Here is a 6000-nt window from a genome sequence, read left to right on the forward strand (position 1 = left end):
TTTATTTTGTTGCTTTTTATTTCCCTACATCCCTAACCCCAACCTCACTTGCCCCGAGACCGTTCGTCTTGTGGGTTGTCGGGTGGTGCAGGTTGGTCACGCTGAGCGTTCTCAGAAGACCTCTGCACCTAGGGGGGGGGGGGGGTGTTAGGGGCGTTTTTCTTGGTTTGGTTAGGGCCTGGTTCCACTCCAGCCTCGGTGAGCCTTTCTACCGTTCGTCATTGGTGTTGCTGGGGTTTGGTGCAGCGGGAACATACCTCAGTCGGAGGGGTGGGCCGATCTGTTGCCGTTCGCCATTTCGGTAGTTCCACCCCTCCCGAGAGGCTGGGGTATGGTCGAGTTGGGGCACCGGACGTATTTCCGGTTTTCCGCTGTGCCTTGGGGTTGGGGTTGGGTTAGTTTTTCCTGTTCCCTTCCCCAGCTTAATGTTTTGAGCCGTTCGCCAAAATTGAGCCGCCGAGGGGCTCTGGGAGGGACCTGGGGTCTTTCGGGGTGCCGGGGAAGGTAACAGGGTTTACGGTCGTTTTATATCCCCCCGGGGTTGTTTTTGGTAGTCCTCCGGGGGTTGGATTTTGATTTTGTTTTGTTTCCTTCCGGGTTCCACCTCCAGGGTTGATGGGACGGTCCTCTGGGGGGGAATTGGCTTGGGGCCGACTAGCCAAGTGTGGCCGGGTCTGGGGTTCTGGGGTTGTGGGGAGGGTACCTCCTGGGGTTGATGGTACGGTCCTCTGGGGGGCGCCGTTTGCTCCATGTACACCTGGGGACCTTTGTGGGATTCTGGTTCTGGCTGTTCCTCCTGGAACTGGCGGTAAAGGCCTTCTGGGGGGGTTGGGCTCTGCAGGTCGTTCTGGGGGGGTTGTTTGTTATTTTTCTTTTATGTATTTATGTTTGTATTGTGTTTGTGGGGCTGTGTTGGGTTTTTGCGTTTGGGTGTTTTTCTTTTCTTCCCGGGGTTTGATGGGGAGGTTTTGGGTGGGTTTTGTGTTTTTTCCTGTGTGTTGGATTGTACTGGGGAATGTTTTGGGGCTTTTGTTGATGCCAGCCGGCCTTCCAGCTGCGATGCCCTGTCCTGCTGTCTGTGGTGGACCTTGGGAGCGTGGTGCTGTCTGCTTCCTGACGAGGACCCCGGAGGGAGGTGCTATTCTCGGGCCTGGTCTGTTCGGTCGCCGGGAGATGCAATACAGAGATGTGCTGAAAAAGCAAGGTGTCTGCTTCAAGAAAGAGCAGGAAATGAAGGAGGCTTTGTTCCAGCAACAGCTGAAGGAAAAGGATGTGAGCTACCAGAATGAGCTGGAACACCAGAGAGCAATCTTCAGGAAAGAGCTGGAAACTAAGGAGGCTTGGTTCCAACACCAACTTGAAGAGAAAGATACCATCTTCCAGAAAAGGCTAGAAGAAATGCAAATTAGCTACAGGAAAGAGCAGGTGTTCAAGGAGACTTGGTTCAACCAACAGCTGGAACAAACGGTTGTCAGCTTCCAGAAAGTTGTGATAGATAAGGATGCCAGCTCCATGAAAGAGCAGGAAAGCAAGGATGCTTGGTTCCGACAACATCTAGAAGAAAAGGATGCCAGTTTAGAGAAACAGCTTGAAGAAAAGGATGCCAGTTTCAGGAAAGAGCAAGAGATGAAGGATGCTTTGTTCCAGCAACAGCTGGCAGAAAAAGATGTCAGTTTCCACAAAGTTATGGAAGACAAAGATGCCAGCTTCCAGAAAAAGCTCAAACAACTGGATATTAGAAAAGGAAAAGGAAAACAAGTAGGTTTGGTTCCGACAACACGCTGGAAGAAAGGGAAGCCAGCTTCCACAAAATTCTTGAACACAAGGAAGCTAGCTTCAGAAATGAACAGAGAAACAGGGACGCTTGGTTCCAGCAACAGCTGGAGTTAAAGGATGCCAGCTTCCACAAAGTTCTGGAAGATAAAGAAGCCAGTTACAGAAAACAGCAGGAAATGAAGGAGGCTTGGTTTCAACAGGAGCTAGAAGCAAAGGATATCAGCTTGATGAAAGAGAAGGAAATGATGGCAGCAAGGTTAAGACAACACTTTGAAGAAAAAGATGCCAGCATCCATAAAAAGTTGGAAGAACACACTGCTAGCTTCAAGAGAGAGCAAGAAACCAAGGAGGCATCAATCCAACAACAGCTGAAAGAAAACAATACCAGATTCCAGAAAGTTCTGGAAGACAAAGATGCCAGATGCAAGCAAGAGCAGGAAATCATGGAAGCTTGGTTCCATCAACAGCTGCAAGAAAAGCATGAGGATTTTCAGGAAAAACCTGGAGGACAAGCATACAGTCTTCATGCAAGAGCAGAAAGCTAAAGAGGATTGGTTCCAACAGCAGATGAAAGAAAAGGATGCCATTTTCCAGAAAAAGATGGAAGACAAGGATGCCAGCTTTGTGAAAGAGTGGGAAAACAAGGAGGCTTGGTTCAAGCAAAAGCTGAAAGAAAAGGATTCTAGCTTCCAGAAAGTTCTGGAAGACAAGGATGGCAGCTACAGGAAAGAGCGGGAAACCATGGAAGCATGGTTTCAACAACAACTCGAAGAAAAAGATGCCAGCTGGAAGAAAAAGGTGGAAGAAAAGGATGCCATCTTCCAGAAAGAGCAGGAAGACAAGGAAGCTTGGCTTTGGCATGCTTGGAAGAAAAGGATGCCAGCTTCCAAAAAGTTCTGGAAGACAAGGATGGCAGCTACAGGAAACAGCGGGAAACCATGGAAGCATGGTTTCCACAACAGCTGGAAGAAAAAGATGCCAGCTGGAAGAAAAAGCTGGAAGAAAAGGATGCCATCTTCCAGAAAGAGCAGGAAGACAAGGAAACTTGGCTTCGGCAGTGCTTGGAAGAAAAGGATGCCAGCTTCCAAAAAGTTCTAGCAGACAAGGATGGTAGCTACAGGAAAGAGCGGGAAACCATGGAAGCTTGGTTTCAACAACAATTGGAAGAAAAAGATGCCAGCTGGAAGAAAAAGCTGGAAGAAAAGGATGCCATCTTCCAGAAAGAGCAGGAAGACAAGGAAGCTTGGCTTCGGCAGTGTTTGCAAGAAAAGGATGCCAGCTTCCAAAAAGTTCAAGGCAGACAAGGATGCCAGCTACAAGACAAAGCAGGAAACCATGGAAGCTTGGTTCCAACAACATTTGGAAGAAAAAGAAGCCTGCTTCCAGAAAAAGCTGCAGGGAAAATGATGCCAGCTACAGAAAAAAGGAGGAAACCAAGGAGACTTGGTTCCAACAACAGCTCGATGAAAAGAATGGCAGTTTCCAGAAAAAGCTGTTAGAAAAGGACGACAGCTTCATGAAAGAGAAGGAAATCATGAAGTCTTGCTTCCAACAACAGCTGGACGCAAGGGATGCCCTCTTGCATAAAAGACTGGAAGATGCAAAAATAAGCTTTATGAAAGAGCTGGAAACAAAGCAGGTGTGCTTCCAAAAACAGCTTGAGGAAAGGAATGCAAATTTCAAGAAAAAACTGGAAGAAAAGGACACTGGCTTCAGACAAGAGCAGGAAGCCAAAGACACTCTCTTTCGAAAAGAAATGGAAGCCAAGGACACAAAATTCCAACAGATGGTGGAAGCCAACATGACTTACATCCAGCAAGTGCTGAAAGAAGTCACCTTCCAAGACAAGACTGAATTCAAGGAGTCTTGTTTCCACCAACAGATGAAAGTCAAAGAAGCCTATTTCCAGAAGGAGCTAGCAACTAAGGTAGAAATCTTCAGGAAGGAGGTGGCAGATGAGGAAGAGATCTTCCAGAAGAAGCTGATGGCCTCTACTGGTGGTTGGCTCTCACTGCGGTATTGTATCACTTCCTGTTCCGGAGCACAGCGGTGTTTTTCTGTATCTGTTAGCTGTTTAATCTGCGCAGTTAGATTGATCTAGTTATCTAGATTACGATTTGTTTCCCAGTGTAATCTTTACGTGCCTTAACTAAAGCACTCCTTCTGCTGAATCACCTCTAAATTAGTTACACATTATTCACTTTGCGTGTTTTTAGGAATCCGCTAGGTTAGCGTAGCTACTAGCTCTTAGCCGATTTAGCATGGCGGCTTCTCCTGTCTCTCCCGCACTTTTCTGCTCTGGGTGTGAAATGTTCAGTTATTCCTCGGCCTCCTTTAGCAGTAACGGTACTTGTAATAAGTGTAGCTTATTCGTAGCTTTGGAGGCCAGGCTGGGCGAATTGGAGACTCGGCTCCGCACCGTGGAAAATTCTACAGCTAGCCAGGCCCCTGTAGTTGGTGCGGACCAAGGTAGCTTAGCCGCCGTTAGTTCCCCCCTGGCAGATCCCGAGCAGCCGGGAAAGCAGGCCGACTGGGTGACTGTGAGGAGGAAGCGTAGCCCTAAACAGAAGCCCCGTGTACACCGCCAGCCCGTTCACATCTCTAACCATTTTTCCCCACTCGACGACACACCCGCCGAGGATCAAACTCTGGTTATTGGCGACTCTGTTTTGAGAAATGTGAAGTTAGCGACACCAGCAACCATAGTCAATTGTCTTCCAGGGGCCAGAGCAAGCGACACTGAAGGAAATTTGAAACTGCTGGCTAAGGCTAAGCGTAAATTTGGTAAGATTGTAATTCACGTCGGCAGTAATGACACCCGGTTACGCCAATCGGAGGTCACTAAAATTAACATTAAATCGGTGTGTAACTTTGCAAAAACAATGTCGGACTCTGTAGTTTTCTCTGGGCCCTCCCCAATCGGACCGGGAGTGACATGTTTAGCCGCATGTTCTCCTTGAATTGCTGGCTGTCTGAGTGGTGTCCAAAAAATGAGGTGGGCTTCATAGATAATTGGCAAAGCTTCTGGGGAAAACCTGGTCTTGTTAGGAGAGACGGCATCCATCCCACTTTGGATGGAGCAGCTCTCATTTCTAGAAATCTGGCCAATTTTCTTAAATCCTCCAAACCGTGACTATCCAGGGTTGGGACCAGGAAGCAGAGTTGTAGTCTTACACACCTCTCTGCAGCTTCTCTCCCCCTGCCATCCCCTCATTACCCCATCCCCGTAGAGACAGTGCCTGCTCCCAGACCACCAATAACCAGCAAAAATCTATTTAAGCATAAAAATTCAAAAAGAAAAAATAATATAGCACCTTCAACTGCACCACAGACTAAAACAGTTAAATGTGGTCTATTAAACATTAGGTCTCTCTCTTCTAAGTCCCTGTTGGTAAATGATATAATAATTGATCAACATATTGATTTATTCTGCCTAACAGAAACCTGGTTACAGCAGGATGAATATGTTAGTTTAAATGAGTCAACACCGCCGAGTCACACTAACCGTCAGAATGCTCGTAGCACGGGCCGGGGCGGAGGATTAGCAGCAATCTTCCATTCCAGCTTATTAATTAATCAAAAACCCAGACAGAGCTTTAATTCATTTGAAAGCTTGTCTCTTAGTCTTGTCCATCCAAATTGGAAGTCCCAAAAACCAGTTTTATTTGTTATTATCTATCGTCCACCTGGTCGTTACTGTGAGTTTCTCTGTGAATTTTCAGACCTTTTGTCTGACTTAGTGCTTAGCTCAGATAAGATAATTATAGTGGGCGATTTTAACATCCACACAGATGCTGAGAATGACAGCCTCAACACTGCATTTAATCTATTATTAGACTCTATTGGCTTTGCTCAAAAAGTAAATGAGTCCACCCACCACTTTAATCATATCTTAGATCTTGTTCTGACTTATGGTATGGAAATAGAAGACTTAACAGTATTCCCTGAAAACTCCCTTCTGTCTGATCATTTCTTAATAACATTTACATTTACTCTGATGGACTACCCAGCAGTGGGGAATAAGTTTCATTACACTAGAAGTCTTTCAGAAAGCGCTGTAACTAGGTTTAAGGATATGATTCCTTCTTTATGTTCTCTAATGCCATATACCAACACAGTGCAGAGTAGCTACCTAAACTCTGTAAGGGAGATAGAGTATCTCGTCAATAGTTTTACATCCTCATTGAAGACAACTTTGGATGCTGTAGCTCCTCTGAAAAAGAG

The sequence above is a fragment of the Thalassophryne amazonica genome, chromosome 4, assembly GCF_902500255.1.
Source record: "Thalassophryne amazonica chromosome 4, fThaAma1.1, whole genome shotgun sequence".
Classification (NCBI taxonomy): Eukaryota; Metazoa; Chordata; class Actinopteri; order Batrachoidiformes; family Batrachoididae; genus Thalassophryne; species Thalassophryne amazonica.